Source organism: Leptopilina heterotoma, unplaced genomic scaffold (genome assembly GCF_015476425.1).
Source record: "Leptopilina heterotoma isolate Lh14 unplaced genomic scaffold, ASM1547642v1 Lhet_27, whole genome shotgun sequence".
NCBI lineage: Eukaryota > Metazoa > Arthropoda > Insecta > Hymenoptera > Figitidae > Leptopilina > Leptopilina heterotoma.
Window position 1 is genome coordinate 2702463 of NW_025110978.1, and position 26591 is coordinate 2729053.

Genomic DNA, 26591 nt, shown 5'->3' on the forward strand with positions numbered 1-26591 from the left:
AACGCCCATATGTATATTTTCTTTGTATATATAATATATATATATATATATACCACTGCTCGACTGCATTTTCAAAATTAATTAAACACGAGACATATTATCACCGTATCTGTCTGCTGCTGGAGGATCAAAGTCATTGCTTCGTTATGCGTATTTATTCAGTCGATAATTGAAAAATTTGCACAAAATATTCCGAGAGTGATGAGATTGAAATTGATTAATGATAAAAACAGTCTGGGTGCTAAGATACCATTGAAAGATTGATGTCAATTTGATCAAGGAACTACTTTTATAATCTGTATAACATTGTCGCGTGACCAAGCGTCTCATATATATATGTAAGCAGATACATTTCAAAAAAAAATTTTCCGCGACTTTTCGCGAACCAGACAAGCAGATGCATGAGATTTTTCTTCGATATATATATATATATTAAACAAGTAAGTACGTGCTTCGAATTTAACTATATACCTTTCAAATATAAAGTATATACTGAGGTGCACTTCCTTTTCCTCTCTCTCTTTCTCTCCTTCACTCTCAATGAAACTTGAACGATAATTCACTGGCACAATTAGTTTGTCGAGCGATTTAATTGTGCGGAGCTGCCGGATTATTTTTTTTACGTATTCCTTGTTCGAAGACTGTTTTTTTTCTGTCTCTCTTTCTCTCTTCCTCTTTTATAAAATCAAGCCACGCGAACGATCCTCACGCAAACTGACAAAAATTGAAAAGTTCTTGTAGAACGTGTTTGACTCTAGTGGTGGTCCTTTCGAGCAAGGTCGCAAACTATTGCAGAAGGATAATTTTCAATATTAAAAGTGAAACCAAAGATAAAATTATTATTAATGTGATATAAATTATTTATTGTTGCTGCACATATTATTATTATTGTTAGTAAATGTGGGTATTTGAGGCACCATGAGATTTATTTCGATTATTAATTAATGTGAGAATCGCAAGCATATAATTGATTGGGAAGACATTAATACTCTAATTTGAACAAGAATAGTTTTATAGATATTAATCAGTTATATATTACTAATATTAATTTATCATGAATTAAAGTTTTCCCTTTTGAATTTGGCGCCAATACAGTTCATTAAATTGACGCCTAGATGGCATGAAAATTCGCTCATAAACGAAATAGAGCAAATAGAATACATGAATCCAGGGTGATCATATAAAATTGTTTCGTTTCACTTGTAAAATAAATAATATGATAAATATAATATTATAAATTACAATAGTAGATGAATTGTAAATAATTCATATTAATAAATAAAATTAGAGAAAATAAAGTGGGGGAAAAAGAGATTAATTTATTAATAATATTTTATCTACTTTTATTTATTTATGGACATAAATTTATATATAATTAAGTAGAGAAGAAAGATAGGAAATAATCGAAGAATTTGTTCATTCGTCAACTCGGAATTTCAAGGGGATGCTCTTTATCGAGGCTTAAGAACGTGGATTAACAGTGAGAGATGAACAACCATTGGCTCACAAAAGGGATCATTGGCACCTTGATAAGAAGACTGAGGACTATTTTCGATAAAGTTGCGGAAAATAAAAGTATTAGGAAGATAACGCGCTCTTCTATGACCCAACTTTAATTACAGACAATATTCTCAGCTGAATTCAAAGATTAAACAAAAATTGAAAAAGAAGATGCAATTCGTATTCTAATCTCGACTATATATAGTTTTACATCCCGTCTTCAATCACCTTTTGAAGTTCTTTTCCAATAAATAAAATTAAGAGAGCTTAGAAAAAACAAAGTACAAAAATATTAAAAAAAAGAATTACTACTTTTACAATTTATTATAAAGTAAAAGCTTAAGTGTTTGGAGTTTTTGTGCTTTTCTAGGGAACGATTATGTATATTTTCATTCAAATTTTAATTTTCATTTTCCGTTTTATTTTGATATTATTTTTACTTTAATAGATTTTTATTTTCACTTTCATTTTTAATAATTAATTTAATATTTTAGTAAACATAAAGTAAAATTTACTTTCTTTTAAAATTAACTAGACAAATAAGAATACAGAGCAATTTTTACCTACTATTTACAAAGTAACATCTTAACTGGGGATTGATTATATAATTTTATTTCTACTTTGACTTTTAATTTTCACTTTCACTTCGAAAGATTTTTAATTTCGTTTTCACTTTCGTTTTCATTTTTATGAATTTTTATTTTCCCCTTGACGAATTTTTATTTACTCTTTCACTTTGACGGATTCTTATTTACACCTTGTTTTTTTCACTTTTTAACTTTTATCAAAGTGAAAGTAGAAATAAAAATCCATCAAAGTGACTGTGAAATTAAAAATGAAAATAACAATCTATCAAAGTGACAGTAAAAATTTTCATTTTCACAGATTTTTATTTTTGCTGTCAAGTTCACTTTTACTTCGAGACAGTCAGTTTCGTTTTTGATTACCTACCATTTTCCTGAAAACAATTTCCCGAACAGCAAAATTCCCGAATAACCTAGTTCCCGAATGACATATTTTCCCGAAGGTGAATTTCCCGAATCGATTTTCACGAAAGCAAATTTCCCTAATGGCCTGAAACCCGAATTTTCGAACAATATAAATATTATCAATTTGTGTATGCGCTTTTGTTTATTATTGCATACCAACGTTAAGTATCGAAGTCATTTATTTATTGAAACTGTCATGTCAAAATTTCATTGTTTTTTAAATCTTTTATTTATCTCCACTCTTTCGTTAATTCATATTTAATATTTCCCAAAAAAACCTTTTTTTAAATCTCCAATACTTTTCTGCACTTTCCCTGACTTGCCCCGAACTTCACAAATTTAGAACTTTAATATTTTGATTTTGCATATCCAAAAAAACTCGCCTCCAATACTTTGGTGTACTTTATTCGAAAATATTCCCGAAAAACCTATTTTCTTGTTCCCGTACTTTAAATATCGTTGTTATCCATGTACATTCCAAAGTATGGGAAACGCTCATAAGCCGTACTTTACTGTACTTTGCCCATACTATTCTGTACTTTGATGAACTTTGCTGGATTTTGCCCAGACTGTCATTTCCACGCAGGAATTGCTTTCAAAATTCGCCTACAGACAATAGCCGGAACCTTCCAAGTTTATAAAGATGAACATCGAATTATGGATTACTTACGAGCAGCCGCGTGCAACATTACATTATAAAAATTTTAAGTCTTCTGGTTCGTGAACAATACTCTTCGGGAAATTCACCTTCGGGAAAATCGCCTTCGGGAAAATATGTCATTCGGGAACTAGGTTATTCGGGAATTTTGCTATTCGGGAAATTGTTTTCGGGAAAATGGTCAGTTTCGTTTTTGCTTTCACTTTGATTGATTTGTATTTTCACATCCATTTTCGCTTTCACTTTGATAGATTTTTATTTTCTTTTTCATTTTCGCTTTGATAAATATTTATTTTACTTTTATTTTTACTTTAATAGATTTTCATTTTTACATTCATTTTCTCTTTGATAGATTTTTATTTTCAATTTAAAAAGAAAAATCTATTAAAGTAGAGAAGTTTTAATGAAAGTGAAAATAAAATTGATAATAAAAATCTTTCAAAGAAAAAATAAAAGTGAATTTATTATAAAAATTTATCAAAATGAAAATTTAAGTGGAATGGAAAATAAAAATCTATCAAAATGAAAGTGAAAATGAAAGTCAAAGTTGAAATAAAATTATGTAATCAACTCTCTGGTTTTGTAACTCATTGTAACTTTAACTAATTTAAAAACTTTTGAATTTTCTTTTAAAAGTAATGCAAATTCAACATTTACTTAATTAAACGAGGTTTTAATAATTATATCAAAAATCATTTTTTTTAATAAAATACCTTCATTTGACCTTAATTTGACCTTCATTTGAACGTCAAAACTTGGAGAAAATACTGTTCAGCTCAATAAATTGCAAAATTAGGAAAAATTACAACTTCCGGGTTTCTACAAATTTCTCCTTATAAATTTTCATGATTTTTCCATGATTTCCAGGTGATAAATGATAAAATTTCTATGACACATTAAAACAAAATTTTTGGTCAGTTAAGTCAGGTAAATGTCATGAAAAAAAATTTCTGTCAAGGAAATTAAGCAATTTGAGATTTTTTTGACTTTTCTTCTAAACATTGCAACAAAATACCACCACACAGAGAAAAACTAAACTCAAAATGAGTCGTAAAAGTGACTCATATTATGAGCTGCAACAAAAATGAACCTCGCAGATAGCGCCACGTTCTATGTCATTTAACATAGACTCCCCAGTGTGCACGTACTATAACTGTTCTAGACCAAAAAAAGAACAGTGTTCTAGAATAAGTGTTACAATTTTATTATAGAACAGTTCTAGAGCTTTGTTCTAAATTTGTTCTGGAACAGTTGTTCTGTATCTGTTCTATAACAGACATGTAACATTTGTTCTAAATTAGTTATAGAATTTTGAAGTAACATTGTTCCTGCAGTGTTCTAGAACACTGTTACAAAAATTTAATTTAACTGTTCTTTCACTATAAACTCGTGTTCATTTTCACTACACGGAAAGATATTATTAAATTTTATAAAAGTATTTTAAAGTGTAGGACAAAATGCGACAAAGGAAAATTTTGCTATCAACAAAACTAACACAGTAAATCTTAATTTAAGATCGGTCTTATTATCAATTATTAATTAATAGGTATAGATAAAAATACAATAATAAATTATTATTATTAACTAATTAATTAAAATTTTTTATTATTTGTAGCATAATTATATATTATTATTTGTAATAAAAAAATTTATATATATATATATATATATATGGGGCATTCCAGGCCAAATCGGAAATTATTTTGCTTTTGCATCTCAAAAATAATTTTATTAAAAACTACGTGTGAAAACAAAACTTTTCATTATAAAAACGTCCAATTTGATCAATTTTTGACCGAGTTATAAGCATTTAAAAAAAATGTACGTAAAAAACGTCATTTTTCATAAATCTGTATCTCCTGAACCGCTTTATGAAAAAATTTGAAAAAATTCAAGGTAGCTCATTTCAAAGAGTACTAAAAGAAAAAAAATGTTTAAAAAAAATTTGAGATGCAAAAGCAAAATAATTTCCGATTTGGCCTGGAGTGCCCCATATATAGTTATTTTTTTATTAAGTATGTTACATTTCAATTTATAATTTTAGCACTGCACATAACGGTTCCACAATTCAAAAGGAAGTTGAAGTAAAATCACTTCTAAGCTTGCGTGGCTATGCGGTATGCGTATTCGACTTGTGGCCTCTAGGTCTAGGTTTCGATCCCCCGTGCGTGCGAAATTTTTCATTCTTAGTTTTAAGTGTTCTGTGTATAATTCTGAATATTGTTACATAAAGTATAAGTTTAAATAATTATTAACAATGATAATAATAATTTAGTCATTAATTTAAATAAATAAGATTGTCTGTTTAAATTATTAAAGAAAATAAGAAAAATATTTTTTAAAAACTTATTGCAAAAAAAGATATTCTATTAATTATTCATATTTTTATTCATACTCATAAACATTTATTTGTTCTATGCAACTATTAAATTTCTGCTTGGGTATTATTTATGATAAATCGTTTTTGTTATAGAATTGTTATATATTTGTTCTAAAACAATGTTCTAGTTTTGTTCTAGAATTGTTACAGACTTTGGTTCCTATTTTGTGCCTCCAGGGGGACGACATTTTGACCTGCCTGTTCCTCACCAGTTACAGAACTTGTTCTTTTTGTTCTGGAATAGTTATAGAATTATTCTGTAACTTTGCACACTGGGATCATTTTGATTTGCAACAAAAATGAGTCCGATTTTTTTCTGTGCATTTTTAGTAAAAAAGTGCAACTTAATTTGATTTTTATAATTTTTATATATTTTTATAAACAAATCTTTCAAAAATTGTTTTTGAATAGTTAAAGTTTTGTAAAATTTAATTGAAAATAATTAATTTATTTCAAGTGTTTTGTTACAATTTTTGAAAATTAACTTCTGAATTGCAAATTTTGAAAATAATTGAATTTTTTGAATTGGATTTTTTTATCAAAATTTTTAATTAAAATTCATTAAAAAATTCATTAGTTTTTTTTAAATTATAGAAAAATTTTTTAAGAAATACAATTACTTTCGAAAAATAACATTAATAAAATATTTTTAAAAACTTATTATTAGAATTGTTCTATAATAATTTTTTAAGATTTAAAATTTACTTTTTGGACTTATTAAAATTTTTGAGAAATCATAAATGGTCCTGTTTATATTTATATTATTCATATTATACCTTAATAACTTAAGAAAAAAATATGAAGAGTCACAATTTATTATAAAAAATTGAGTTTATATATTATTTTAAATAATTGAATTGTAGAAGAACTTTTGGAAAATTATTTAAATTAATTTATTCAGAGATGAAATTCAGTTGAAAATTATAGAAAATAATTAAATTTAGGAAGGTAATTTTTAGAAATTATTAAAATTCATAAATTTTACTCATTTTCCGTAAATAATAATATTTTCCTACTATAAAAAGAATTTTGTTAGGGAAAGTAATTTTAATGGCAGTAAATTGTCAGGGAAATTGATAAATTCAAAACTTGTGACGACCCTGAGTAATAAAGGAGCGCGAATTCCAATCACACGGGTTTACAACAAAAACTAAAAAAAAATTCCATGAGATTTCCATGATTCCATGAATCAAAATGAAGAAATTCCATGACAATTCCATGATTTCCAGATGGACAAATAGAAACATTAGGAAAATTAATAATTTTCTTGAAATAAAAATAAGAGTTATTATAAAGTTATTAGAAACCAGACTAGGAGGGTTGAATATTGAAAATCGAAAATGGCGGATCCAATATGGTGGACGATTTCGTTTGTAGTTAACGATCACTGTATTGAACGTCAACAATTTATTATACCAATAGGATATATTAATATTCAATTCCCCTTTTCTGACGAGAGGATAAAATGCTAATCTTTTTTGTAAAAAGTCATCATCAACTCATTATCTTTAATGTTTCGCACACAATATGTGTAATTTTTACTACATACTTTGAAAATGATGAATCAGGAGAATTTAAATTTGCCATAAACATGTATATTGGTAATCGACTCTTGAAAAGTTGTACATACCTAATTCGTCCCACAAACTCATTAAGTTGGAATAATGCTTTTATTTGAAATGTTTCATATCCTTCTCTCTCTGCTTCTTTCTGTTTCTCTTTCGTTTTTCTCAATTTCAACAGCGGCCGTCTCTTTATAGAATGTAACAAGTATATCTCGACAATATTATATTATCATCGCGGCTGATCGGCGCGGCAGTATTCGCAAATCAACCGCGAACATCGGCAAATTATTGAGAGTGTGATAAATAGTTGTTTATATATATTGACGGTTTACGGTAGCTCGCAATATAAGTTTCTTGAATCGTCCTTCTCTCTCTTGGCAATATCTGAATGAAGTAAGCGATATGAGAGAGGCCACTTCGCGCTTCATAAACTACAAGGCACACACCATATTATATTCATCGAAGAGATTCGATCAGTACGCACTATCGGTGATCGTACCAAGTGACTTCGCTCCTCGTAAACTCGTCCTATGTGATTTACGATATCTTCGGTATATCGCCTACCTGATATGCGTCCATACACTCATCGTCTCTCGTTTCGTCGTTAAAATCCACATGCAAAAGAAAAGAACCGACAAACTTCAATCTCGAGCTAAAGAGAAGGAGAGAGTAAAAATGTTTTATACTTGCCGGAAAATAAATAGAACGTGAATACAAAATTGCAAAAACCGTTCAAAAAGTTAAAAGCAATTAACAAACCACGTGCAAAAGAAGAAATGGAAAAAAGATATGGAAGAACAGGTTATCCACTTTCAATGTTCATATATAAAGTTGATCATATACCTAAAGTTCGATGAAATATTAAATCTTTCATTATACAATCTGTAGTGTCCATCCGTACATATCATTTGATAGTTGTACTCCCAGTGTGCAAAGTTACAGAATAATTCTATAACTATTCCAGAACAAAAAGAACAAGTTCTGTAACTGATGAGGAACAGGCAGGTCAAAATAGGAAAAAAAATAGGAAAGTAAAAAAAAAATATAAAATAATAATAATAATATTTTTTTTATTTTCTTTAATAATTTAAACAGACTATCTTATTTATTTAAATTAATGACTAAATTATTATTATCATTGTTAATAATTATTTAAACTTATACTTTATGTAACATTATTCAGAATTATACACAGAACACTTAAAACTAAGAATGAAAAATTTCGCACGCACGGGGGATCGAAACCTAGACCTAGAGGCCACAAGTTGAATACGCATACCGCATAGCCACGCAAGCTTGGAAGTGATTTTACTTCAACTTCCTTTTGAATTGTGGGACCGTTATGTGCAGTGCTAAAATTATAAATTGAAATGTAACATACTTAATAAAAAAATAACTATATATGGGGCACTCCAGGCCAAATCGGAAATTATTTTGCTTTTGCATCTCAAATTTTTTTTAAACATTTTTTTTCTTTTAGTACTCTTTGAAATGAGCTACCTTGAATTTTTTCAAATTTTTTCATAAAGCGGTTCAGGAAATACAGATTTTTGAAAAATGACGTTTTTTACGTACATTTTTTTTAAATGCTTATAACTCGGTCAAAAATTGATCAAATTGGACGTTATTATATAATGAAAAGTTTTGTGTTCACACGTAGTTTTAAATAAAAATATTTTTGAGTTGCAAAAGCAAAATAATTTCCGATTTGGCCTGGAATGCCCCATATATATATATAAATTTTTTTATTACAAATAATAATATATAATTATGCTACAAAAAATAAAAAATTTTAATTAATTAGTTAATAATAATAATTTATTATTGTATTTTCATGATATACCTATTAATTAATAATTGATAATAAATTAATTAAATATTTGATTTTATTGTTGGTGAATAATGTTTTTAAAAATCTTGAAAATTTATGCAAGCTGACAGTGAAAAATTATTTAATTTTTCACGAATCATCGATACGAGTCTTTCTAAGTATCTAAATTCAAAAGATTTTGTGTAATTCATGCAAAAACGCGGCTGTACTCTACACTTGTAAAATACTTTTATAAAATTTAATAATAACATCTTTCCGTGTAGTGAAAATAAACACGAGTTTATAGTGAAAGAACAGTTAAATTAAATTTTTGTAACAGTGTTCTAGAACACTGCAGGAACAATGTTACTTCAAAATTCTATAACTAATTTAGAACAAATGTTACATGTCTGTTATAGAACAGATACACAACAACTGTTCCAGAACAAATTTAGAACAAAGCTCTAGAACTGTTCTATAATAAAATTGTAACACTTATTCTAGAACACTGTTTTTTTTTTGGTCTAGAACAGTTATAGTACGTGCACACTGGGACTCGAACTAAATCTAGGGGAGAGTCTCCAGTTGTGAGACACCTCCAGTTGTGAGACAGTCAATTTTTTTGAACATGCAATATTAAAAAGCCGATTGGTTTATATAAAAACATTTCTTTTTATATGAGCCAACTTTTTCGTGTACGCCGAAGCGGATATATAAACTGTTTTTGTTAAATACCAACACTGTGTGAGATAATCGACTAAAAAGCGTTTTTTCAAAAAATGCAAAGTACTTTTTTTCCAAGTTAATTAATTGGAAAAGGTAAATGTAATGCATTTTCTTTTAGTGTTTTCCTTATATTTTGTGATGCAATGCATTGTTCCAATCTACGGTTGAAAATAATTTAATTTTCCTTTTTCAAAATAGCGCCAATTTCTGGGTGTGAGACACAGCATATCACCAGTTGTGAGACGGTGTCAACACCCATCTGGGCAGCATAAAAAGTACGACTTTGCAGGCATACTATTCAAATGTTGTTTTGATTTTTTTTTTCTAGTATTTTTGGGCATGTCAAGTGGAAAAAAGTCAATTGATTCAGAAGAAATCAATTTTAATGCTCTTGTTGAAGCTATTAAATTGTGTTTATTTGATAGTCACATTTTGGCGAATTAATATTATTATTTAGTATATAATAATATATATTATTAATATATTTAATTATTTCTACTAAACATAACGTTTTATGTCAAACTTATTAAATTTTAGCAATTTTTAATGAGTGTCTCACAACTGGAGACATTTTTTTTTTTTTTTTGACAAAAGCGATGTGCTCGGAAAATGTATTGTAAAATTTTTTGAGTTCATCGAAACACTATACTTTCTTTTAATAAAAGTTGCGTATTTCTGTTACCTTTTGAACGGTGTATTTTATTTACAATTTCGTTTACCCGTTTATAATTTACGGGTCAAAAATAAAACCCGTCTCACAACTGGAGACTCTCCCCTATAATCTGTACAAATTTTTAAAAAATAAACTCTTTTCTAAGGGACAGTTAATTTGAATCTTAAGCCTAAATAAAATATTCGCTATGATTTGCCCATGGCAGGGTTGCCACAAAAATTCAATTTTGTTCTTTCCTGATTTCCAGACAAAATGTTCACTTTTTCCTTGAGCCTAAAAAATATTCTGATTCACTCCAGAAATTATTAGATACTTAAAAAAACATTCTATTACATTTATTTATGAATTTCTTTAATTGTAAAATCATTCAAAAACACAAATAACTTCATTTTTAAATAAATATTTCATAATCATTATTTTTCCCTATAGAAATTAAGATTTTACAAAATTTTAAATTCAAGTTTTTTTTAAATTTAGCAACTATTATAATAATTAAAGGTGACCGAGTAATAAAATCATTATTTTATATAATAATATGAGAATTACAATTCAATTTTACGAAATTTCGATTATTATTATTATTATTATTTTAATTAAAAGTATAGGGTCATTTGGGGTAAATGTAAACAAGGGGTAATTGTAAACAGTAGATGTTTCAGCTAAATTTACAAATTAAAAAATAAGTACGACGTCAATATTTTTACCTCAGCTCACCTACAAGATGTTCTGAGTATTGCCAATATTTTATTTTGACAATTGGCAATGCCATAGTGTAAGTTATTTTTTAATGCAAAAAAGATTAAAAATCAAAATTTTACTGTTTCAGTATTTTGTCTCGCATTTACATAAAAATAAATTTAAAAATTAAACAAAAATATGTAATTCTTCCTTATTAATGCCCTAACAAAAATTAACTTTGATTTTTGATTTTCGTCAATTCAGTTAATAAATAATTAAGTGTTTACATTTACCCCGAGAATTCGCAAACTCGGGGTAAATGCAAACAGAACTTGAACTACATTTTAAAAGAAAATAATTGAATAAATTTGCTTCTATTTCACAATTTCATTAATTTGGCAATGTAAAATTACATAGAAAAGGAAATTAAGTCCTCTTTGAAAAAAAAATTGATAAAAAAAAAAATTTTTTTTTTGAAAATTTGATTAATTTTTAAAAATATTTTTAGGTTCATCCGCCATTTTGAAAATTTAAAATTTGACTTCAAATTCGTATTCAGCGACCTCAAAAACCCCCTAGTAGCCAGATTCAAGCAAATTTGATCAATTTTTAACAATATTTTATGTTTGACCGCCATATTGGATCCACCATTTTGAAATTTAAAAATTCGATTTTAGATTCTTATTGAGCAACCTTAGAAACTTCTTTTTAACAAGTTGAATGAAAATCTATTGAAATTTGTTCAAGTTATTCAAGTTTTTACATTACTAATTTTGTAATGGTTGATTGTTTATTTTATATGATACATTATCAGTCAACTGGTTGATTTACTATACATCTACGAAGAATTTTTTTTATCAGTTTTTCCATCCCTTAAAACAGAAGTATACTTGAAATAACTTGTTTCTTAAACCTCGCTTAACTACAGTGGTGTTTACATTTACCCCGAATTTTAGGAAAAATTTCAAAATCTCGGGGTAAACCCAGGTAGAAAAATTTAATGGAAGCCTAGATATATGCTAGCGCCACCACTGGAATTTGTATGGCAGTTTATCTCGCCGACGTCTTCTAGCGCCTTGCATGGCGCGAGCATTTTCCGCTAGAATGCAACATAACCTCAAATTTCTGTTGCATAAAGTGTCAGAGGTGTTTGTTTTTATTTTTAAAGTAAAAGTAAATGTTTGCTTGAAGAATATTATGGCATTTAAAAACAATAATAGTAAGGAAATGTAAGTATTTATATATTTGTAATTTTTATCACATTTAAATATAAATTAATAATGTATTAAAAATTTCTTGGTCTTTCGTTAATTCAAATACATATTTATAAAATAATTTTTAGTTTGTGAATGTTTTATTCGACCTCTAAGGAAATTTAAAAAAATATTTTAAGTAATTAATCTAACAATTTATCACCAAGAATAACAATAAATACTTTTGATGAATTAAACATATTAATTTCTCTAAATTCAAATTAGAAAACGTAACCTCAAACTGGATTTATGTTTTCTTTATTTTTAATTGACCTCTCAGAACAGTTTTGTTGGTTTTAAACTTTTAAATAAGAACTTAACTTTTGCAATTAAATTATAAGTGATTTTTTAATAATGATTTAGACTTTGGGAGATAATTTTCATAAACTAATATGTATATATAATTCCACAAGTTTAACAAGTGTGATTACATTTATTAAAACGAAACGTGTAATTAATTCTTTAAATATGTATAATTTCCATTGTAAACAGATAATTAGTAAATGTTTTTTATATATACTTTTATTTAAAGTCATCAAATGAAATGACATATGAGAATAATTGTTTAATTCGCGAAATAAATTTTTGGCAGGTGAGGTTATGTACATACATTCTGTTATGTTCGCATTCTAGCACTGCGAGCAGAATGCGAGGAAGGTGATAGAGCACAAAAGTGTTTCAAATGCTCTCAGCGCCACTACAGCGCAATGGCGTGCGAGAGTGGCACCTTACTAGCGCCACCAAATTTTTCTACTAGGGAATGTAAACAGCCAGTTTTAGGCGATTCAGGTGCATCAATATTTTTTTTAACCTCATAAAATTTTTCTAGGGAACTCTAGTAACAAGTTCATGCAAAAGAAACCCGTCCGTTTTACCTTTTAACAAAAAAAACTAATGTTTTTCGTGAAAAATAGATATTCCGTTTACATTTACCCCAATTGACCCTACAAAAATTCAAATCAAAGATTTTAATTTAAAACTTTAACAAAATTCAATTATTTTTAAAAATTGCAATTATTAGTAACTTCTCCAAAATTCAATTATTTGAATACAAAAATAAATTATTTATTAAATAATTAAATGTTTCTTAAAATTGGATTCTTAATTTCATACACACAATTTTAAAAACAAATTTTTAAATAATTGAATTTCTTCGACGAATTTTAATATCATTTTTAAAAGTAATTACATTTTTCGAGGAATTCGATTAAAATTGTATTAAAAATTAGTAAAATTTTGCAATGAGTTTTATTATTTATGAAAATAATTGAATTATTCCGAAGAATTTTATAAAAAAAAGTTCCAAACAATTGGTTTTTTGGAAAAATTTATGCAAATTCTATTTTTAAGAATTGAATTCCTGCTAAATTTTCATTATTTTAGAAAATAATTGAATATTCGTGCAGAACTTTGTCAAAACTGTTTTTAAAAAATAATTGAATTCTTTTGGGAAATTTTATTAAAATAATAGATATAGATACATATACAAATTATTGAATTAAGAAAATTTTTTGAAAATAATTAAGTTCTGGTTGGAATTATCAGAAACCCTGTTTTTAACTAGAATTTCGTGTTAAATATGCCCTAACTAGATTTTTTTCTGGTTAGGTTAACCAGAATTCTAGTTAATTTAACCAGAATTCTGGTTGTTTTAACTAGAATATCGTGTTAAATATACCCTAACCAGAACTTTTTTTTCAGTGTTGTTATTTTATTATTTATGAAAATAATTTAATTATTGCGAAGAATTTAATGTCAAATTTTTAAACATTTGATTTTTTGAAAAAATTTTTGCAAATTCTATTTTAAATAATTGAATTTCTGTGCCATTTTTATTTTTTTTTGAAAAATAATTGAATGTTCGTATAGAATATTATCCAAAATTTTGTTTAATAATTGAATACTTTTGGGAAATTTTAATAAAATAGTAGAATAGTAAAAATCATTGAATTAAGAAAAGTTTTTGAAAATAATTGAATTTTATTACTTTTGAAAATAATTGAATTCTTTTGATGAATATTTCAATACTATTATTTATGAAAATAATTGAATTTTGGCGAAGAATTTTGCTATTCATCTATAAAGATAATTGAAATGTTGACGATAATTTCTTAAAAAAATTTTGAAAATAATTGAATTTCTACGAAGAATTTTATTAATTTTGAAAATAATTGAATTCTTGTGATGAATATTGTTTTATGAAAATAATTGAATTTTACAATGAATTTTATAAAAACTTCTGAAAATAATTGAATTTCGGCGAAGAATTTTGCTACCTATTTATAAAGATAATTAAAATGTTGACGACAATTTTTTTTAAATTTTGAAAATAATTGAATTTCTGGAAAGAATTTGAATATTTATTAAGATATTGAATTCTTTCATAGAATTGCGTTAAAATTTCTAAAATTGAAACTAATTTCAACAGAATTGAAATTAAAATTTCTCAAAAAAATACTTCATTAAATGATTAATAAGTAAGAACTTTATGACAGTTGTTCAATTAGAATAAAGTTATTTAAAATAAATTATTGTCAGAAATAGAAAACATTTAAGTTTTCTTTTAGAATTTGTAGTAAGTTCATATAGTTTATGAGTAAAACAAAAAGACACAAAAATTCAGAATTTTCTTATAAATTCTAAACATTTAATTTTTTCCAGTACCTACTTTTAATAACAATTCATGACTTTTCTCTGATTTCCCTGACCAATTCTACTTTCCCTGACTTTTCCCAGATCTATAGCAATCCTGCCATAGTTCGAAAATACGAAAAAATGTTTTTTTTCTTCCCATGGTTCGAAAATATGGAAAAAATAGTTTTTATGGTTCGCCATACTTTGCCCATTACTTTTTCGCTTCCGCAGTTCTACAAACGTTTGCGAACTTGAATCTCATTGGAAAATATTATTCGAGTTATAAATATTCTTTTCTCTCCGGTAATTCCTATAATCGATTCATCGAATTATATAATTCAATTGTGCCCGTAAATTTCTTATAAGTGAGATATTGAAGGAGATCAAAATCTAATTCCCATGAACGTGAGAATTGAGTGGTAAATTCTGACAGAAATCTGGGAACCCTTTTTCGAAAACTATTATATTCGAATGACCCCTTTTCGGATTGTAGGCGTGCTCCCCTTAAAAGGATTTTCATTTGGCAGTCAAGAGTTTTGGAATATGTTTTTCTCGAGCACCCCGCATCCTAATGACAGTAACGTCGTTACGGAGTAGATACAATTACAGTTTACAAAGGAATCGTACATACATGAACCTGGGCCCACCGGTGATGTTCTCTAGAGCAAAATGTATATATATTCTATATGTGTTTGTGCATGACTAGTCAGCGGAGTTACGACTGTATTATATGAGCGCCATTCGGACGTAACCGACCACAATGCGCATGTTGCATCGATATTCATGGGATGTCGTTTCTCAATCCCTCCTCCTCTCTCTCCTATAGTTTATAAACGCGTGCCTACTAAGTCCAGGTGAAACTCCTTCCGTTTCTTCAGAGCACGATCCTTTCGAAAACATATGTTTTAGGAACAATGAAACGGAGGGCATGTTTTCTATGAAAATGCAACGAATGTCAAAGGTACTTCGCACAAAATCTCGATTTTTCAAATATTCTCTCCTACACTGAGAAAAATTATCTATTTAACATAAAATTAGTTTCCTTTTAAAACAAGTCATATAATAGTTCAAAGAATTCGTTTTGTTGTAAAAGGAATCATTTAAATTTAACAATGTTTAACCTCTAGTGACAAAATGAAAAAAGTGTAAAGAATAAAGGATTTCTTTTGTTTTTGAAATGAAATCCTTATTTATGACAAAAGGATTTATTTTAAGCAACAAAAATTTGATTGCTTGTTTAAAATAATAAAAAAGTGTATGAAATTTATCCATGAAAAATAATCAAGGTAATGAAAGATATTGAATTTCAAAATAAACACCAGTAAAAGCCATGGAAAACCAATCAAAAATTGACCACTTTTAAAGGTGATAATTTTTTAAAAAAAATTTTCCTATTTCATAACTATATAAAGAATTTTAAAAATAATAATAAATAGGGGAGAGTTGTCGAGGTTGGGCATAGTTTTGACTTTTCTTCATAACTTCCCCTGTAGGACGAATTTCACGATTTTGCGCATATTGTTGGAAAGATCTACTCAAACGCAATGTTTTTGCTGAACATTGTAAAAAAAATTGGATCAAAAGTTTCGGAGTTATAAGCAAATGATTAAAAATGACCTTTAAAAATGATAGAATGACACTTGGAAATGAGGAAAGGAACCATGAAATTAAAATAAATACGTAGCCAGGCTTCACAGTCTGTCCCCTATTTCCCTAAAAGTCCCCTTTTTTTAACTTAAACCCCTAAACGTACCCTATTTTGAAAATTTCCCCTATTTTTTTCTTTTATCTTTTAATTATGAATTCACACCAAAAGCAAAGTGCCGTTGACACTTTCAATTGGAAAGTTTTGTTTTGAAAATTATTTTCATAAATATTTTTTAATTCGTCGCAGGAAATCAATTATTTTCAATAAATTTTAAATAATTCTGTAAAAGAATTCAATTATCTTGATAACCAACAAAATTCTCCCCATAAAATGAATTCAATTATTTTGCTAAATATCAAAATTCTTCTCAAGAATTCAATTATATTGTCAAAAATTTTAATTAAATTTTTCCTTGGCAAAATTTCAATTATTTAAACAAAATTTAATAAAATACTTTGCACGAATTCAATTATTTTTATAAATTTTAATGAATATCTCGTCAAGAATTCAATTATTTTTATAAATAGCAAAATTTTTCGCCAAAAATTCAATTATTTTCAAAAATTTAAATAAAGTTCTTTGAAACATTTCAATTATTTTTAAAAGTTTTTCGCAATTCAATGTTTTTAAATATTTACTATTTTCATAAAATTTATCAACAGATTTAATTATAGAAAAAACTTGTTGATACAATTATCTACGAAAAGATTCAATTATTTTCATCGCAGAATTTCAAATATTTTTAATACAATTTTAAATAAATTCCTTGAAAAATGCAATTATTATTAAAAATTTTATTAAAACTTAAGGAAAGAATTCAATTTTAAGAAACATTCAATTATTCAATAAAGCAATAAAATTCGTTGCAATAATTCAAATATTTTCATAAATAACATTTAATTCGTCGCAGAAAATCAATTATTTTCAAAAATTTTTAAGTAATTTTGCAAAAGAATTCAATTAACTTGATAAACAACAAAATCGCATAAATTCTTCCAATAAAGTTAATTATTCTAAGGAATTTTAATAAAATTCTTTTCCAAAATTCAATTATTTTGATAAATATCAAAATTCATCACAAGAATTCAATTCTTTTGAAAAGTAATAAAGTACTTTGCCGAAATTAAATTATTTTCAAAATTTTTTAAAAATTCTCGTCAAGAATTAAATTATCTTTATAAATAGATTGGGAAATTCTTCTCAAGAATTAAATTATTGTCAAAATTTTATTTAAATTCGTCTCAAGAATCTAATTATTTTTAAAAAATTTAATAGAATTCTTCAAAAAGTTTTCAATTATTTTAAAACATTGTTATAAAATTCTTTAATATAATCAATTTTATTAAAATTTTAATTAAATGCCTTAAAAGAAATTAAAAATTTTCAAAATTTGTTAATACAATTTTTCGTAACAATTAAATTTTAAAAAACATTCAATATTATTTATTTTTGTATTTAAATATTAATTGATTTCTCGTAGAATTAAATTATTGTCATTTTGTACTTTTAACTAACAATTCTGTATAATTAATTTTGTTGAAAAAGTTTAATTGAATAATAATTAATGTTATTGATTTAAAGTAGAATTTTTAGTTAAAAATTCTAGAAAATGTTAATTGAATTGAAATGATACAAATAATTATGAAGAAATTACAGTAACAATATTCTTATAATAATGAAATAATGATTTTGTCAGTCGGTCATCTTCAATTATTATAAAACATAAAGAAATGGATTACACCGAGTCTTCGACTCGGAGTGATTCATTTCTTTATGTTTTTTAATAATATTCTTATGAGTTGTTCAATTTGAAAAGGTTTGAATTTGAAATTTTTGAACATCTTCATTCCAATGAAAAAAAATGATTAAATATTTATTTTAAATAAAACTATTGATGTTTTCGAATAATTTTACTTTTGAAGAAATTTGTAAGTAAATTTAATAAAACATTTTTTTCAGTATCTAATAATTTTTAGATTGAATCAAAATATTTTTTAGGGCCAGGGAAAAAGTCAAAGTTGTATTTGGAAATCAGGGAAAAGTCAGGGAAAAATAAAGTTAAATTTTTGTGGCAACCCTGTACAAACCAATTATATTTTTATCTTTATTTAACCAATTTTTATGGTCCCCTAAAAGTCCCCTATTTTTTAGTTTTCAGTCCCCTATTTACCCTAAAATATATTTTAGGGACACTGCGAAGCCTGGTAGCGGATTTGAATTATATTGATTTTTGTGTAATTATTATCAAGCATTTGAAAAAAAACTCATTTTTCGACCCAAGAAACGACACTTAATTGTTTAAAACAGTTGTTTAAATTAACTCATCAAAAGAGCGTTACGTATTTCTGTTCGAAATTCAATTTTAAATATGTAGTAAAAAAAAATGAAAATGAATGAAAATATTAAAAATTGTTTGAGTTATGCTGTTTTATCTAGGTCAAAAATATAGGTCAAGAGGCAAACAAAACGTGAAAATTTTGATCTACAGTCATATATATTTTATATAAGAAATATAAATACGCATGTTATTTTTGAACTTCTTAAAGCTACCTGTATTTTCAATTGTAATTGGTTAAAAACAAATATTTAATAAATAATAACTCAATCGTGATCTAGTTTTATAACGAATCGTATAAATTAAAAATATATTTGCTTCTTCCAATTACAGGTACAAAGTCAATTTACTTTTCAAACCCCCACGGAGAGAGAGCGATTTATAAAACTTGCTTAATACTTATATCTTACTTTCAGATAATTATATAAATAATTTTTGCACAGTGGTTTATGATTAAGGCCATGTTTCATTCTTTTATATATCTATATAATGAAAAGGAAAATACAATCGTGTGTCCAATGATTAAATTTAAAGCAATTCTCAACAAAAAAAAGAAAAATGATGATGAAGTCTTTATAGAGTTAAATTGCACATTGAATTTACCTATTAATTATATTCTCATTCCATATAATATAAAGTCATTAATAATTATCCATTTTGTTGATAATATCTCTCGGATAAAATCAAATATAGTTTTGTGAATACACTGCGCGCGCTTTCTTTTATTAAAAATATTGCCATAGTCGCCTCTATAATGATCACTTTCAAAATTTTTGATTTTTAAGAACAAAATTTCTTTTTGCTTTTTGGTATAAATATGTCGGGGGAAAAAAGTTGGAATAATCATCGATTATAACTGTAATTTTCGTATTACTTAAATAAGAGTGCTTCATTTTTCAGAAGCAATTTTAAGAAGAAGCAAAAAAAAAAGTGAATTTCATTGATTATATACATGCGAGTTACGCTTGGATAATCACTTTATAATCACCAATCTACTCTCGCATAATACATATGTATTATGTACTTTTGAAAAAGCACTTGTAGTCAATCATCACCAATTATTATATATGATCTTGAAAATTATCAACGATTCTTGTCAACTGCATGTGTGTATTATGATAAAAGTTTTCTCGAAAAACATTATCGTAAATCAATTCAAACGTTGAACGTTACACTTTTTAGTGTAATTTATTTTCAGCAAAAAATTATTGGTTCGAAAATAACAGAAATTTTTTCTTTTATTTTTTATTTCTAACCATCTTTTATTTCATTTTGATAGACTTTTATTTTCACTTTCATTTACACTTTGATAGATTTCTATTTTCAAAATGAAACTAAAAGTGAAAATAAAAGTAAAAATAAAAGTGTCCAAGCGAAAATGAAAATAAAAATCTATAAAAATGAAAATGAACGTGAAAATAAAAATCTATCCAAGCAAAAACTTAAATGAAAGTCAAATAATTCTTTTCTTTTGAGAATATTCCCGTTTCTTAATATTTTTGTAGAAAATTCTTAATTTTCATAAGGAAATAATTTGCATCATTTCTATTTCTTAATTACAATTGCTCTAATAAAATTCAGAGTTTTTTTAAAATAAAGGAAAAAAATGTTTATAAATTCCATTTGTCAATTGCAAATTTTAATTGAAAATGAAATTGAAAATTTTTTAATTTTTAGAAAATAAAGGAAAAAATTTTATTTAAAAAAATGTTCTGTTACATATTTATTTACGAATTTCTTTAATTTTAAAATTATTTGAAAACATCAATAACTTCTTTTTTAAATAAATAATATTTAATTATTATTATTTTTCCACAGGAATTAAGATTTTCAAAAATTTCAAATTCGAATATTTTTGAAAATTTTAACTGCACCTCTTTCAAAATTGAATTAGTTTTGAAATATTTAAGTAAAATTTTCATTAAATAATTTCTAAGTAATAATTTTATGATATTTGTTCAAGAATTAGTTATTTAAAATGAAATTATTGTCAAAAATAGAAAAAATTGAGGGCTTTGTATTAGAATTTGTGGTGATTTTATAGTTTATGAGGCAAACAAAAAAGACACCAAAATTCAGAATTTTCTGAAAATTTAATTTTTTTCTGACTTTTTCTTAAATCTTCTGTCTCAGAATACCTATATAATTATTGTGGTTAAATAATAAATAAAATAATAAACATAATAATTTGCTATTCCGTGAACAGAAAGTGTCGTCTTTTGTTTTTCTATAATTAATGTTTTGATAGATGATTTTGGTTGTGAATGTTTCCGTATTTGTGATAACCACTCAAGAAATTAATCATGACATAAAGAAATTTTTTTTCCAAATTGAAGCAAAACGATTAAGACGTGCCTCTATTCAACTGATGTTTAAAATGGTAAATACATGTAATTTTTTCAAGAAATCATTATCATTTTGTAAATTCTTATAAATTTAATGAAATTTCTCAAACTTAGTATTGATAAAAAGTTTAAATTCTAATATCGATTATTTAAAAAATTTGTTAAAAATTGGCATAATTTCTATTTTTTATTATAATTTTTTAACGATATCTCAAGTATTTTTTTTAAAGAATTAAAAAATTTTCGTAAATTTTATTTTTTAATCATATTGATCGTGATTGCAAAAATTGAATATTGTTAGAAAAAAGAACATTTTGAAAATTACCTTTATTAGAAAAATAAATTTTTAGAAAATTATCTTTATTAGAAGACAGAAAAATGGAAAATCACCTTTATTAGAAAAAAGTTTTTTTGAAATTCACCTTTATTAGAAAAAATACGATTTATAAAAACTGTACCCCAACCATTATTAGAATCATAAGAATGAACATTAAAATATTTTATGAAATTATAATTTAAATCTCTTGAGTTTGAATTTTGTTAAGTTTATATGAGCTTAAAAAATGTTTGAGGGATTTCATGAGACAATTACATGTATAAAAATTACATTTAAAACTTGAGTTGAGTAGAGGCATGTTGATTTGATGAAACTGAAGTTACCAACATTGTTTCAACGAAAACTTTTACTTTTACTAATTACTTATTTTAATGTTAAAAATTCTTTAAAAAGAATTTCAAAAGGATCCAAGTCGGGGAAAGCAGTGATTTTGATTTTTTTTCAATAATGATTTATTTTATATTCTAGGATTTCGGAAAAATCCGTGACAAAAAATGAAAATGACTGTTTTCCCCGCCTTGGATCCTCTTGAAATTTTTTTTAAATGGCTTCTAACATTAAAATAAACAATTCGCAAAAGAAAAAAAAAATTGCTTCTGAGGCGTGGAAATGATAATTTAGTTAAAATACCGAGATTTTTTTAAAAAATCATAACTGTTATAAAGATGGAACAAAATAAATTAAATTTATCAAACTTTTTTTGTGGAAGGCAGGTAGGCAGATTGCTACCGTGATAATTCTTTAAATCATTCACGCGCGCGCGTATAGGATTTTGCTAGAAATAGTAATAATCTATATTCTATTTTTTTTAAATTGCTAATTTTTTTAAAAAGTACGGACGAAGTAAGCCGCGCACTTTAGCGCGCGAATTGTTGCTAGTACCTAATAATAATAAAATTTGGTTCCCCAACGTTTTCCCGAATTCAATATCACGAAATCATTTTTCCAGGCATACCTAGTTATTCCCGACAAGTAATTTTCACGAAATCAATTTCCTGACAACTTCTTTCCCGAATTTTATTTCACGACAAGTATTTCTCACGAAAAAATAAAAAAAAACATTCCTTTCGGTTGCTATAGCAACAGTAAAACAAATTTTGACAGTATATATTTCCAAATTCTAGGGTAAACGTACCAATTATCGAAGGAGTTCCTATTTTTCGAGTTAGCAAATTCTGTTTCTGACTTAAACATGGAATTACAATTTAAATGCAAAAAATGATTAGTATTATGCTTATTAAGTGTTATAAATGTTAAAGATGATATATTAATATATAAATTAAACATTTTAGGCAATATTTTTGGTTATTACCATTTTTATTCTATTTTGATAAATAATATGAAAAATGATAGCAGAACTGAGCCTTGGACGATCCGTGAAAGCTTTGACTTTCATTTTCACCTCGATTTTCACTGTCATTTTTTCTTATGATAGATTTTTATTTTCACTTTCACTGCGCAGATTTTTATTTTGACTCTTATTTTTACTTTCACTTTAACAAATCTTTCTTTTCACTTTGATATAATTTTACTTAAATAGATTTTACAAAAAATTATGAAAGTGAAAATATAAATCTATTAAAGTGATCATGAAAAAAAATAAAAGTCAAAGTCAAATTGAAATTATATAATCGATCCCAAGGATTATTGTTCTCAACTATTTTTTTTCTTCGTATAAAATATATTTTTCTGACGATAAGAAATTCGACAATAAATGTTTCTTAATTTTTCTGTTTAATTTACTGAAGAAAATACATTCATTAAAGAAAATTTGTGTAAATGCGTTATTGTCATAAATGTGACATATCTTCTTGTACTTGAAAAGTAAAGATATTGCAAATTGCATAAAAAATAATTAACGAGTGACTACCGTAAAGTGTCGATATTTCATCGGTTCTGCTCTCTCGGTATTGAATGAAAAAACAACTAAAGCAGTGTTGAAGAACTCGTTTAAACGATCGTTTCACTTAATGGAGAAGTTGTCGGCCTCGAATATAAGCAAAGGAATCAAAAAATTCAACGTAATATGCTTCAATAAATATATATCATTTCCAAATCACCTGAGAAGATGAGTGATCTACCCTATAATATATCGAAATGAAAAAAATACGCTTCACATAAAATTGATCCAATCTTGATAGGGAAAATCAAACACTCTCGCTATTTTAAATTATATTCTTTTAAAAGAAATTTTTTAAAATTTTTCTTCATATTATAGGTAATAACTAATGTGGTACTAATATGTCAATTAATCTAGACAACTTTTACTATTTTCACAATAAATTTTGTTATATTCGAAGCACACTTTACTACATTTTACTAAAATTTACTTCGGGAATATAGTAAAATTTATACTATCCAAAAACAGTAAAAAATGAAGCAAATATAAGCGGATATTTCAAACATTTTTTGTCTTACTATACAAAAATAGTAAAAATTACTTTATTCGTTTATTCACTGTATTAATAATAAATTTAGTTTTACTATTAGGTACAGTAAAGTTTCTATATTATTTTTTTTTGATTTGGGTATAAAATTATTGCAAAGGTGGCCACCCATCTTTTGAACGACTGTAATTTCTAAACGATATTATATAATATAATTAATAATATGTGGAAGTCTACATGAAAAGGGCCCATTTTGGCACTATTGGACATTCTATGAGTACAAAAACAAAGACTCTAACATCAATATCTCTGGTTCTTCTAGGAAGTTATTCAGATAAGAATTGTTTACAGTCTAGGGCACTTTAAACATGAAAAATCATTAGGTGTACATTTTTCCCCCCTCCATTTTGAAAATACGGAATAATTTTAAAAGGACCGACAAAATGAGCCCTAGGACCCAATTAATAAACCATTTTTTACCATGTTAATGATTGGGTATAATTTTATTGTGTCGTTTGAAGCAAAAGAATAGAAAAAATTTTATTTTTAGGGTTCCGTACCCGGTAGGAACCCTATTAAAACGGTTACGGAAAATAACCATATGTAGAGAGCTGAAAATTGGCATAATTATTATTATGCATTATTCATTTTTACGCGTAGATTACAGGAAAAATATAGCGAAAGTGATTAGAATTTATTTTCATTGTGTTTTCATCGAAAAACTAAAATCTCTTTTTGCAAGCTCGAAAATTCATTAACCTTTGCTGGCTCTCACAATTCTTAATCTAGTTGACTGGCGTTATACATTTTTATTTATTTTTTCGTGTAAATTTCAACAAACAGACAGAAAAAATTATTGGAGTTCATGTTCATATTTTTTTTTGAGAAAAACTAAAAATTTTTTTCGTTTTAGAAAAAAAGTGTGACCCCCCCCCCTTGGTTTTCACAATTCTTGGCCTAGTGGACTGCAGTACACTGAGAAAACGATTTATTTGATTTAAACAAAATTTGTTTAAATCAAACTTAACATGTCTTTGCTATATACAGTCAAACAAATTTAAGTTTAATTCAAACATATTTTTTGGTTCATTTATAGAAATAATATATTTAATTGAAACATAATTTATGTTTGATTTTCAATTATTTATAATCAATTTTTAAGTTTGAATCAAACATAAAATTTTTAAACATATTTTTGGTTGAAACCAAAACAGAAAATATATTTGAATTAAACATAATTATTCAAACAAATATTATTTTTGAATCAAAGCAGTAGATATTTTCTATATATTGAGATTAAGCTTACAAACTAAATTCAATTAAACGAAATCATTTAAAATTATTTTTCTATTTGAATTAAGTATAATGTTTTCTCAGTGTAAGGGTAAAAAATAATAAATTACTAAAGTGACTGAAAACAAAAGTAAAAAAAGCTACCAAAGTGAAAATGAACATGAAAGTCAAAGCAAAAATGAAATTAACCCCCCTGTAATTGACTTACTGAATTAATCTGAAAATAAAAAGGTTTTTATCACCACATATACTTCTAAAAATTTTTAGTGACAAAGAAAGAGTGTTTCGATTTTCCCAATTATTATATACATATTTATATTTTGCAAATAAACAAGATGTATACCAAACTATCAAAAATAAACGCTGTAAGAGTATAAATTTTCGAAAAAATAAAAAAAATGATTAAATTTACAGTATGCACCGTAACGTGTGAAGATAATTGAATTAATTGCCAGCATTTGTTGGCACATTCTCGCACTAATGGCGTAACCCTGGAGAGAAAATTACAAGATGTCACTGTTCTCAAAAATTAAGAGATACTTGCTAAGATGTATATGACATGCGCCATACATTTGTAATTTAAACGACTGCAAAAGTCATTCAGAGTGTGTATGCATGTAAAAAAAGTAAAAAAAATACTTTCCGGAATTTTGAATTTTTTCTCTTTCATTTCTTTTCGCGCAGGCTTTGGTAATAATAAAAATCAAAGATAATGTAAGAGAGATTCTTTTTTTTGAAATTCTCAACTGACTTATTGACAAGCATAAACAAAATAAAAAAATTATAAATCATTTTACTTTCATTCAACAAAATCTTTATGGTCTTAACTGGTCATTTCTGAAATGAATTATGATCTTTACTAATCTCAGAAGAAATTTTACCAATTTTGAAATAAATTTTAGTAAAATATAAGTGAAAATTTACTTCGAACGTTATAAATTTACTATAGTAAATTTTTCTATGTCCGAAGTAAATTTTAATAACAATATAATTAAATTTAATCCAGAAATAAAATCTGTCGTAAAATAATTTAAAATTACAAAAATTTTCGTTTAAATCAGATTCATATATTCTAATAAATTCAACGTGGATAACTTATTTCCATGATAACAAATAAAAGTCTATAGTCGTTTTCATTTAAAATTTTATAATTTTACTTAAAAATCTGTTTTAAGGTGCCAAAACGTTATGGTGTAATCAGTCCCCACTACCATTTCATATATAAAATGTTATTTTTTTAGTAAAATATAATAATAAATATTATGAATATTGACATTTTCTTATTGTCTAAATTAGTAGAATTGAGAGAAACAAAACACTTATGGAAAACAAAATTTATTTTTAAATATTTTTGTAGATATTTCTTGTCCCCCGTTTTCG

The 26591-nt window shown here is 25.9% G+C and overlaps 1 protein-coding gene and 1 long non-coding RNA gene across 4 annotated transcripts in view; one reads left to right on the forward strand and one right to left on the reverse strand.

The window, feature by feature from the left end:
* The window catches only part of LOC122503714 (meiotic recombination protein W68), a 176184-nt gene that overhangs the window by 37531 nt on the left and 112062 nt on the right, over positions 1-26591 (reverse strand). The gene's annotated exons all lie outside the window — the stretch shown is intronic.
* Positions 283-26591, forward strand: part of LOC122503717 — an 83354-nt gene continuing 57045 nt past the window's right edge. The window contains exon 1 of the long non-coding RNA XR_006301777.1: positions 283-440. This is a non-coding gene — a long non-coding RNA (uncharacterized LOC122503717). The remainder of the gene's footprint in view (positions 441-26591) is intronic.